We start from the raw sequence: 13323 nt of genomic DNA, 5'->3' as shown, positions 1-13323 counted from the left end.
GTATGTTGAATAGTACATAGCGTTTGGCTTTCTCTGATCCTCCTCTACCCTCTCCTCCTTCCCACCCCCAGTGTTCTGGATTGGCCAGTGCATGCCCCAAGTGAAAAGATCACCCTTACTTCAGAGGCTTTCCCACGGCAGTTGGCTAAAGGCTCAAGGCAAATGGCACTTCCCTAGGGCAACAATCAGGTAAGGTGGCAGGATCTTGGAGAGCTGTACTGTATTGCTGAAATTGTGTCATTACATAATTATGACCATTTAACTTTATGCAGTGATACCATTTTGTTGACTCCATGTGATCTCTTTGCCACTCGTTTTTAAAACTTGCTTCACTCTGAAGTTAGCCATTTTGCAGAAACCAGGTGATCCCGTAAATTTGCCACTGCTTTAAAAATAGCTGCAGACCAGGTTTTGCCATTGTGTGTGCCACTGTTTAAAACTTGCTTCGCTCTGAAGTTAGCCATCGTATAGAAACCAGGTTCCCTCTGAAATGTTTTAAATTTAGCTGTGCATTAGAATATAGCTTTTGTTTTGAATGTAGCTGGATAGTTAAGTTAGCCACATTTTTAAAGTTAGCTGTGCATTCTACAGTGTAGCCAATATATTGAAAACAGCTGCATTCTAGAGTATAGCCTATATGTTGAATTTAAGTGAATTTTACAGTGTAGCCGTTGTATTGAATCTAGATGAATTTTAGAATGTAACCAATGTATTATTTTAGGTGCATTTCATATAACCAATGTGTAGAATTTAGCTGTGCTTTGACTTCACCCCCTTCCAAATTCACCTGCTACTATGCAACCAAGAAACCAGCCATGACACATGGGTACTTATCACACTCCATGCTTATGGAAACTAACTGAAGGCATGGCCACCCACCCACACATATCTGCTATTGTATGCTACTCTAAGACATATTGCACAACATGTCTGCCATAATAATGCAGCTATCACCCCAATAAAAAATGTGGTCTAGCTGCACAAATAACGACTCTCCTGCTCACTCACACTCTCCAGGTTACCTCTCAACGCCCATACACATGCCTGCTTGACATGGGTGGCTAGCAGGGACTTGACCACCTCTACCTACCTGTGTATTGGCTAAAATGCACACACACATTCTAAACTCCTCTGATGAATTGCTTTGGTCCCCTGAGGTTGTTCAACCTACAGCACGTTTAGACCATACCAATGGTGAAATGTGCTATACAAATGACCATTACATTACATTATTGTGAGTACTCCCAGCATTGGTGATATACTAAATCTTATAAAATATGAAGATTATTGTTAACCTTGCCAGACATAGATATGTTTGCAAATCCTCATAATGTGGTAATTATTGTAAATATTACTAATGCTGATTGGGGGTTTCCCAATTATTGAAGTGCATGAACATTGGTAAAATGGCATTTGAGGGCAGAGTATGGAGGATGGAGGCAGCAAAAGTAACATTTGCCAAGGGACAGTAACATCCATTCAGCAGCTTTAACAGCATTTACAAACATGCATTGATATTACCAAGTGGACATGTTTTATTTACTTTCTCCTGTTGCTTCATATGCTGAGTAGTAGGCTTTGTTTGCCCAGTGGGAGCTTTGCATGAAGAAGGGCTGCCATCACATGATAGTTGAAGCTTCATAGTATTGCCATCATATTACAGGTGCTGCCACATTTGTCTAAGCAAAACCACATATCCCCTATTCAGCCAACCCATGCCAACATGTGTGTTTCAGGTAAAGCCATAACATACCTAAGTGTTCCATGCCTAATTCAGTCACAAACAGACTCTCAAACCAGCATGCCACATAACATACCATGTTTTAACACCATATCCATATGTACCCCAACCACATTCCAGAGTGTTTTCCCCGTCACACAGTAAAGAAGCAGAACGTGTCCTAGAATACAGTCTGCCTCACTCAGCTGGCACATGAGGCACATGAGAAATACATGTCTAAAACGACTCACAATGGACTTTGGTTAACCCAGTGTAGAGCCCACACATGTTCAGGCCTCTGACTGTACTCTACAATATTCAGTAAACATTCTGGGCAATGACTACATGGCCTAGAATGAATTATGCTTCTTATCATTGAAGTGTCAGGTATTCACTATATATCAATCATTGTAGGTTTCTCTACACAACTACATGCCCCAAATCACATACGATGCTCTGTGTGCAAAATGTCCCCTAAGGCAGCATGCACAACTGCTATCACTCAATATAGAGGCCCACTTTGTAGATTATATGTACCAATATTCAATCTGCCTCAGTACAGCTGTCAATACACAACTACAGGTACCAGAATTACCTACTTCTGTGTTTGTGCAGATGACCACATATGGGTATGTGGCCCAGAATGCTTTGCAGCACATTTAACTAAAATTCTTCCACTACATCAGGGGTCTGAAACCTTTGGCTTTCCAGATATTTTGGACTTCAATTCCCATGAACCCTAGCCAGCCCTGTAAATGCTACAGGATCATGGGAGTTGTATTCCAGAACATCTAGAAAAGGGTTGCAGACCCTGCACTAGACCATGCCATAAACCCCAGGGAGACTTCTTCAACCCAGATGGTCGAACAGGACTGCATATCATAAAATGCAGTATCACTCTCTAAATTCATTGGCCACTAAAGGAAGTCAGAAATGCATGTCAAAGAATACAGATAACCACATTTACAGATGCACCCACATTGTATGTGAATGCTATCTCTATCTAGTAGAGATGCCGCCAGAGAACTGTATGTGCGAGAATATTACTTTGCATCAATAAGTAGAGATTCCCTCGAGATACCACATACATCTACCTGTCCAAAAATATGTACTATTACTTGTTCTGGAATGCACTCTGCCTTACTCAGTGAAAAACCCTACTGAACTGCACAACTAATAATGCTTCAGCCATAGTAGATTCCCATCAAAAGTACATGTTGCACAATTCCCCCTCATCTCATTATGGAGAATTTCCAACACCCAGGTTGCACCATGTCACGGTTGGAACAAAAATACAGTGAGTTGTACCAATATTACAAGGATGTTAATTGGTAGTTTTGTGGGCCCTAGTGCCATTCCACTTTCTCTGGTCTCCCTTGGGGTCCCAACCTAACCCAGTCATCCATAACTCCAGGTACTTGCTACCGAATGGTAACCCCTACTGTCTAGGACTGTGTCTTATGCTAACAGTCACTCCCTCAGCAGCTTCCTAACTTTCCCTCTCCTACCCTAACTGTAGTTTAGTGTTCTAAACTACAGGTTAGTGGACTTAAGCTGTGTGCCTTGCACTAGCTCTGTAAGATTTAAGCTAGTTTCACTCATGCACTTTTATACCCCTTTCTCTCTCTACTTTCACCCCTACTCTTACTCCTGCCAACACTCTTCTGCTCCGCCAATGTTCACTCTGCTTCAGCAATGTCTGTACCCATTTACATTTGATCTCATGCCACTCCTCTCCCTACTCCCACTCATTCTCACACTAGTATACTCCTACTACTATCACTCCTCATCCTATTACCACTCTACCTCCTACTACTTCCACCCCTTCTCCTACTACCATTCCTCCTTCTATTGCCAGTACTCCTCATACAACAACCACCCCATCTGCTACTATCACTCCTCCTCCTACCACTATCACTCCTCCTACCACTCCTGCCACTTATATGAACTGTAACCATTTGCTTCACAAACTCTCTGTGCACTAACACTTTTATTCACTTGCCACACAATCACGCACATGCACAGTGCAGTGCCCTTAATCTCACTAAACCAATGCCTCAACCATTTCAATAGTCTCCATAATCCACTGGTTCCTCCCTCTTGCTTCAGGGCTCTTGGTTGGCCTCCATCTCTGACCTCACTGGAGAAACCAACAATTCTTGTTTTAATTCCCTCTGCGTAAACCCCCCTCCCCTCTGAACATTGGTCAGCTCCCCTTAGCCAATAGTATTTGCTTACCCAGGGTGGATGTGTGTGGTAAGAACACATTAAAAAAGGCTAATCCCTGCCTCCTTTCTCTTCTCTGATTCACTGTGCATTATCAATAGCGATGTGGAACGACCCATGCTTGACATTCGGGTTCCTTTCCCTGAAAAGTCTCTTGGTAAGTTTTGGTTGGGGAGGGTGGGTTGATCCCCCTTTTAAATCCCTGGTTGGTTAGGGGACCTTGCTGTAGCTGTATGTGCTCTTGGTGGCTCCCTCATCCTTATGGCGCCGCTGTGTATGTCTATGGATTCTCAATCACTTTAGGATGCAAGGCTGAAGGACATGTTCTGCAAGCTAACAAACTGGCACTTGGGGGTAGGAGACAGAGTTCCCTCTCCGATGGCTCTGTCCAGTTATAACTGCCCTCTGGTTCAGCCCCTAGCTCTAATGCTCACAACTCTTTTGTTTCTAATGCTTTATTTGAACAGCATCATAACCATATAAAGGCAGAGTAAAATATAGCATAAAAACATCATATTAAATGACACATTAATAACAGCCCACGTTCATCATGCACATCAAATGTAACTAAAAGAAATCCATATATATTAAAACAGAGTCTAATTAGAAAGATCTATATATATTTTCTATGAAGCCACGCTCTATGAATTAATCTATGAACTATATTACCTAAGGTTTGCATTCAAAATGGGGTGCTATACCTCTGGACCAGTAAAGATACATCAGAAAGACAGTTCAGAGAAAGGTGTCAGGATTCAGGCCATCATCATAACCGGTACACCCTACCATTAGAACTCAGGTGGTGGTAATCCTATCCAGATTTATCCAGGTGAGTAAGATACCTTTCAGAGTTGTCTGTGCACTTCATGCGGGCGCTTTGCATATAGCACACAATTATGTATGCTTCTCCTCAGACCTAGCAAGTACAACATCAGCGTAGGTTTCACATTTACAGTGTGAAGGTGGTGATTCCTACTAGCTCACAAACATTATTCAAGGTGGGCCTTAATATATGAATGCCTCCCTGTACCTATGGGAGGGTAGCTCCTGAGTACAGTCTAGCTGTCAACCATTTTATGATTGTGGGGATGGAGTAGTAGACAGACTACAAAGGAATCGTTATTGTTTTTCTCAATAACAGACATGACCCTACCCATTCACATGTACACTCATGTTCATACACATAACATTAGAGTGATCTGAATTATCACACACCAAGTGGGGGAGCATGGTTTGGTTCTACACATTCCTGTAGGACTGCCAAGCAAACAGGAGAAGAGTTGCAAGAGTTTCCTATCATCCCTGATTTTAAAGAAAACCTCCACCTTGAAGAATTAGTTTGAAATGATTGTCTCAGAGGTAGAAGAGAGTGGCAAAAAAGGTCTCTAATGTGTTGAGCAGTTGGGCCTGTTTCATCAAGTGGAGGACAATGCATGGAGGACAATGCATTGTGGACAATTGCATTAATTGAAAATTGGATGAATCTAAAGTGAGAGGTGCTGGAATGTTGCCTAGCTGCGTACATTGGGCTTTGTGTTTATTGAATTAGCACAGCAAGGTTCACATGTAAGATGCAGGCAGTTACTTTCTTGGTTGAGAGGCAGCATGAGAAAAATGAGGCAGATTATGAACATTCCAATGAACTGCAAATGCAAAAACGTACTCACTGCGCAGGGATTGGTTGTGAAGAACTTTAAACTCACAATAAGAAATTCTAAAAGACCCTTATAAGGAAACATTCTACGTTCAAATGAAAAATGGTACCTTACTACATTGAGAGAGGGTACTGTACAGAACATTACAACTGAAGCGATGTGGAGTATGTGAAATGCAGAACTGCATTTCAACTAATCAATAATAACATAATTCCCTATGACTATGGGGAGCTAAAAGCAATAAAGTCAAAGAATCGGCACCAGTTCTTATATGACCTAGAAAACATTGTAAAGCTTTTGAACAGATTTTGCATTCACCAGTAATTTAATGAACCAACATGTCATCTGTTGCTTTTTCCAACAGTATGAACAATCAAATGGACCATCCACTTAAGTATATATGTCACAAGAATACAGTGAAGTATGTGAATGCAAATAGAAGCCTATTGTAGTTACACTCTGTGTAATAGTTATAGTGTATTTTTTTATTCTTTACATTTTAGGTTCAGACTTTAAAATAAGGAACACATTACATTTTACAACTGCATGGCCAAATTGTGGGCTGTGGTTTGGCTTTGGCAATGCTAGTTTTGGATTCTTCCTTGGAAACGTACCATAATATTTCTTAATTTTAGCCCTGTAGACATTGGTGATGTGGGAGAGTTAATAACCCAAGAGATTACCTTGCCATTTTGAGTCAAACATACTGATTTGTTTTGTGTAAAGGAAACACATTGAAATCCCAAAAACAAAGAACTACCTTTTCAAAGCATCCAGTTAATGTAATGCCCACACCGACATTGATACATCTCAAGGGAAATATTGTTAATGTAACATATATTAAACATTCCAACTGGGCCTCATGTATGGTTATCAGACTGATACAATTGAAACCAAAGGCACATGTTAGGAGTTCTCTTTTCCAAACTCCTGAGCTTCAAGTGCAACACAATCTACTTAAAGTATAACGTTTTGACATCAGCTAGGTAATAAAATCCACAACATGCCCAGTTACAGGGAGATCAAATCAATGGTGCATGCATGATGCAAGCATAAGGTTTCACAATTCAAGGAAATTACATTAATTTGAATTCATACCAGAAATATTTTTAGAGACACTGTTGGCTATAATTCCAAAACCATATGACTTAGAATCAAAAGACAACATATTGTTCATTCAGGTCACAATGTCATACTGTGGGAATAACACCTTTTATATAAGTATAAACAGACAAGGAATGACAGAATAACTAGGATTTTGAAACCTGCCGAAAAGTGTGCTCCTGGTTCTGAAAGAATGAATGCTTCTCTGGATAATATCTGGAGATGAAAGGGGCTTTATCTGTGAGAAAGCCTGAATCAGATTTACCTGTGGAAGACATGGTTTCCTTGGGGAGGGAGAACGATTACCTAGCACAGCCAATTGCTTGTAAACTCTTGGGGGTCCTTGCTGGTTCTGATCCTTAAATAATTATTCAAATGTGAGTATGAGAATTCGCTAATGTAAATAGATTCAACACCTCTATAACCATGTCTCTGCTGAATTCCAGGAGTGGGTGGACTGGAGAGGTAATCAACACTAGTTGGGTAGGAGCGAGGTTCATTCCAAATAGAATGATTTACTATTTTAGTGTGAAATGCAACAGTGTTTTCTCATTATATTTAAAACCATGTGAAATCTCACATATTGTAGAACACATAGCATATTTGTATAGACAGCATGCACTGGCATATACACTATTACATACAGAATGTCAACAGGATATTGTTGCTTATTAGGCTGAATTATATCTTGCTTTCACTGTACTAAAAGCCTTGTGAGATTATATTTAAATAAGAACAAAATGCATTTTGCCTTCCTCTGTGTTGTGTGCAGGGTAAAGCAGGGAGCTTTTCCCAGTGCCAAGAGTGCAGCATGGTGTAAATGACAGCTTAATAAACTGACACCTGTAGTTCTTCCTCTTCACAGGTATAGTCAACAACTGAGGTTGTGAACCAATGGCATGCTTCATAGTCTGACATGAAATGTATAAAGCAACACCTGTGAAAGCCACATATATTTAAAATGACATATTGGAGGTATCCAGGTATTGCATCGAATATAAAGCATTGAATGCCAAAAACATCAAAAGAAATGCATTGAACAAAAAGTAGTGAATGCATTTTTTTCAAAGGTAAAGGTTTTATTTGAATTATAATGCGTTTTAAGGGGTAAAAACAGGGGTTGGGTGAACCCCCCATAAATAAAATGCTTATTTTAGATGCTAAGGCATTCCATGCTTTGGCATTCGATGCAATCACTATAAACTGTTGGGTATTTTATGGAGATTTGGGGCCTGACGGTATTTTATTACCGCCGAAAAATAACTTAGCAATAATCACTCTTTGTATTCAGATTTGGCCATGTGCAACAATAATACAATGGACATGCATTATTTCAGCACCCAGACCTGCATATTTGGTATACGTGGTTGGTGGTATTTTGGTGAGCATAATTCCCTTGTTTTATTTGTGGCCCCAATGTCCAGAATCCCTTATCTTTGCTTAGATTTTTCGTGTGATCACTAGAGAGACCCCAGACCTACATTTTAGAAATACCACATTTTTCAGTGATAGTGTTGGTGTGCCACCATGGGCGAACTCACTGACTTATTTACGACAGAGAGCTTTATATGGTAGTCTTGTGGTAATTTCCACTACCTTATATACGGTAGGGAGCTATGTTCAGAGAGTCTCTCTTCCCGTTGGCTCATGTACCTCCAACGAGCTATGCTACAGTCACTCACAATTATTCATACTGATTCTGACATGCACACATCTGTCTTAAAATGACCATTGCACTGTTTAAAAATCTCCCCACATCATCGGCATTGTAATGGTAAATAGTAAATTCACCACCCGTCTGTTTTCAAATATTTTTCTGTATTATAAAAGTTGCATTTAAACACGATCTCATTCTTTACAGAAATAAATAAAATGGTACAGTAAAAGCATTGTCTATGACACACTGCAAAGAGAGTGGCGGAGAACAGAACTCAAATTGCAACATTGGTATTTGATTAAGACACGCACAGGAATCCCCTTTCCTACACTGACTGCATATTTTCGTGCACACACGGCTCCCACGCTTATGTAATTACCTTATCTGTTCAGAGTTTTCTTCAGCTGTTCTCCTTCGGAATGTGGTTCCCTTGAAGATTAACCCCAGTAAAAGGATCGTCTTTCCTTTTCAAACCGGGGTCATTGCCTGGAATTCTTAGCTTTTGCAGATAGGAATGCCTCCAACCAGGAAAAGGTCTTCCTCCCAGCTCTGCCAAATCTTGACTGTAGCAGGACGCAGGAATCTGCATTCAGTCAGGAGTCCCACAGCCAGGTCTTCTCCCCAGTAGTGCAGAAAAATGTCTGCCTGTCTTTTTCCCCGATACTGCCCACTAAAACTTTCATCTCAGCCCTCTGTATGACGTGTCCCAATGAAATCCATCATCTCTCATCCTCCTACTCTCAACAATAGCTTTGTTTATACATTTGCAATTGTTGCAAATCTGACTTCCTTCTTCCTGCAGTTACTGTGCACAAAAACACGGAGAAGCAGGCAGAGAAGAGAAGAAAAAAAATCTGCACACACATTTAAATGGCTTTCAGAGTATGCCTAATTCTGCAGTGGAGAACACATTTTATTAGTGGGTTATGTTAAATGGTTAATAGGTTAGCTGTTAATTTTCAAATGTGCCTCTAGCAATATAGGCAGAGTATGCATTTTGAATGTAAAAATGTGTGCTTTTACAATGAGGGACTGGATTTGCATTTTATATTTAAAATCGTTTTTGACTGAATAGCCTGTCTTTCCTTGTTAATCTGGTAACCCATATAGCAATGCACCGCACCCTTGTGGTGGTGCTGCAAAAAAAAAATGTGCTACTTGTGCAGTAGTGCTGTACTCTGTGCTGTTTGCTACCTGTGCAGTAGTGCTGTACTCTGTACTGTAACACGCCAAATATCCTTACAAAACCATATTGGAGCTCATAAGAAGTTCTCCAGTCCAGAAAGATTGTTAGTAAAAATGCTGGTAATTCCGGCACGGCATATTTTCTGGAGAGGGGAAACACAAGTTTCCCAAGAGGGGCACACATCTACCAGTAGACTTGACCTGCCAGTAGATCTGGTCCATACCAGCAACTAAATCCTGGACTCACTGGCACTGGTACTACAGGTGCCGGTAATTCCAGCAATCCCAACCCATGGAGTCCAATGGAACTAGCATAGATGCTAGGGGCAGTTTCCTGTTATCCCGCTGGAATTACCGGCGGGATATCAGGACATTTATAATGAGCCTGATTGTCTTGAAAGGATGCTTACCATCTCCTCTTCCATAGAAGAGACACAATTTCAAATAAACAGTAACATTTCACCAATGATCATAGGGCCCTGAATTAGATACACAAAATAACCCAAGAGAATTGAGGAGAATGCTTGCATCCTTTCAAAATAATGTGTGGATACATAGCATAGATACATCAATATTGTGTTCCCAAACTCAAGCTTGCAGGATTTGGCATTAGCCATCATAGCTTGTATGTAATTTACATGTGGATGCTAGAAACCCACAGCAGCAGATCCACACATTGGAGGAGTTCTGTTTGAAATCAGTGTCATATTTCTATTCAATTTTTCTCTGATACCAATACTTGTTTAGCAGAAATATTGGTGAAAATAAAATACATGTTTCAATTGTCAGGTTTAAAATGTACATTCATTCTATGTGAATACTGTGGGCAGTATTTGAACACACTGGCCAATACATTGCAATATCCTTTTGGATTTGGCTTGTTTTGTTTAGAAATTTGATTGTCCCATTAGATTTGAAGTTCTAAAATACAGTTGTATTTTGAATGCACAAGTGCACTATACTTAAGTGGGATTTCCATAGACAGGTCAACAATGACTTCTGCAAGTTAACTATCAATGTACAGATATTTTCCCGTTGTGACTTCCCAAGCAAAAAGCTTTGGGATCCCCTTTGGTTCTCTTCTATCTTAATAAATTACAAAAGATCCAACAAATGAAATAGGAAAAGAGAGACGAATATACAAATGCTGATGCATCGAGCCTTGCCGCATCTTGGCATGGTGGTGGCAAACTCTCACCCTAATGATGATCTTCAATGGGGCAGATAAAGCAGTGGGTGGCATGGTATCCTATGTCTACATACTTAAAATAATATTGCACAACCTATGCTACATATCTGAACACCTCCAGAGTGAATGTGTCAGAACCCCACTAGAACCTTTACAATACATTGGATTCCAATGTTCACATTTTGGCATGGGTCCGCTGACACTGGACTCCTCTAGAGCTGAAACTTTGTATACTCCAGTTATTGCAGATTATGGAAGTTATCCTGAGACTATTCTCCTCAAGGTAAAACATTATACATGTACCCCTGAGGTCTCCCTTGCTGCCCCTGTGGTCTTTCTTGCTACCCCTAACAAAATATGTGTTGTATGTTTATTTTTTATTAAATGCAAGCACCATGTGGCTCTTTGCTCGTGAAGTGGCTGGCTTCCTTGTTCAGGCTTCTTTAATAAAAAATTACAAAAATTGGGGTTTCCAAGAGTCTAACACTTTCAACAGTGACCCAAAATATGAAGGAATAGGAATACCAAATAATGTGTTTTTCTGGAATTCTATGCAATAATTGCTAGTCTCATTAAATGCTTATTTCAGGCAAACTTCAGTGGTTGATTCTCTGATTAGTCTGTTCTTAAATACCTCAACACAGCCTTTCATCCTTCTGAGGTTGATAATTGAGTACAACTCAGGATGTGTGACATTGCATGTATAGTTATTCTATATGAAGCGCTTAAGCGTAAGTGCTACATAATAACACATCATTATCATTTGGCCACTGATGTCTACTTGCATTCACAGTAATTTGGTAATGTGCACCTATATATACTGATCTTAACGATACATATGGCGATCCATTCTTGTATGAAATGTATATCACATAGTGATATCATAACCATATTTTTTGTAGTGTACTTAAGAACAATGCTATGTGATGCCACTTCCTGTTTTGTCAAGGGGTGAAATGTCATGTTCCATCACTTCCTGTGATATCACTTTGGTGTGGGGTCAAATGACATCACTTGCTCTGATGTCATCAGAGGTCAAGGGTTTTGTGATGTCACTTCCGCTACCCCTGACATTTCAGTGAAATGATGTCCCTGAGCCCGCTTAAAAAAAAATCATTAGAGAAATGTATATTTTATACTTTTTACGTTGTCGACACCATGGAACCTACCCACATGCCAAATTTCAGGTTTGTAGCTTGTTGAAAAGTATACTGAACATTTCGAACAGATACAAACACATATCCACACTTATATTTTATATATATAGAGATAACAAAAAAGTCTGGGAGTCCTTCTACCGAGTACGGGCACGCCCACTTAGGAGGGTCTACAACCACGTTTTAGCTCACTGTATAGTAATTATAGGTACAGAAAGGTCTGGTATCCCTTCTACCGAGAACAAACACGGCCAAACAACCTTTTTCTATCTGAAGGTGCCCACTCGGGACGATCTACAACTACATTTTAGCTCACTGTCCACCGACAAGGGCAGTCCATTACAGAAATGCTAGACCATTCTCCTCTGGACAAGAGTCCCAACAGCAACCCCAGACACGTATTTCGGCTTAGTCGAGCCTCATCAGTGAGGTGAAGATGTGCCTCTCTAAGCACAGTATATAGAGATAACCTCAGATTGTATTGATCATGCTAAATTATAGCTGCCAACAACAAGGGAACTCTGGCTCTAGCATTGCCCAACTTATTCAATGAAGGTGTTAGGCAGAATTATATGCAGTACCCTTTGGGAACACCACACACAATTAGGACTACAAGTGACAGTACAAATTCACTGTTGGTACAAGCCTGTACTACACAGTAAAGTGGTAGCAATGGCTGAGCAGCCAGACTTACCTCAAGAGTAAAGTGAGCAGTATCAATAGTTACACAAAGGACAGCAATTACCATCATTCAAACAAACACTGACTCAAGGTTTCTGAGTAAAAGAATATACATTTATTTACACATCAGTAAACAGTTCACTATTATTAAGTAGTTGAAAAATCACGATCCTAATACACTACACCACACACAATAGATTCTGGACAAGTTAGGCTCAAAATGAAGTGTGAGCAAAACGGCACTCCTGTAATAAAAAGGGAGGGAAAGACAAAGTTAGACAAAGGTTGAGCAGCACCAACAAGTAAGTAAGCAGGGCAATCTAGAAAAAGGAACTACAGTGAGGAAATCAAATCAAGAGGCCAGGACTAAAGTCAATGTATCAAAGTCTTTGCAGAGGATCACACAGTTCAAGGTAATTCACGGTTAAGTCTTTGCCAAGAGTTCAGAATGAAGTGGGACAGACAAACATTTATTTTAAAGAATAAAGAAGGACAAGCCCTTGGATTGGAGAAAGATTTCACAGACTTTCACCGCGACTGGACAAAACGAACAACCAGGTTAGCACAGTACCTTTAGAGCAGAAGAATGCTGTAGCTGAGGCAGACGTTCCTGGCAGGTCCTGCAGGCTCACGGTTCCTGAAGCGACTATTTGACTGACAAGAAGGAGGAATACTGGAGGGTCCTACACTGTCCAGGAAAGAAACCAGCAGCAGAGCAAAGTGACGAATAAAAGGTGGGCTTCTTAAAA

Source organism: Ambystoma mexicanum, chromosome 12 (assembly GCF_040938575.1).
Source record: "Ambystoma mexicanum isolate Mex_15411 chromosome 12, UKY_AmexF1_1, whole genome shotgun sequence".
Lineage (NCBI taxonomy): Eukaryota > Metazoa > Chordata > Amphibia > Caudata > Ambystomatidae > Ambystoma > Ambystoma mexicanum.
This window is presented reverse-complemented; position numbering follows the sequence as displayed.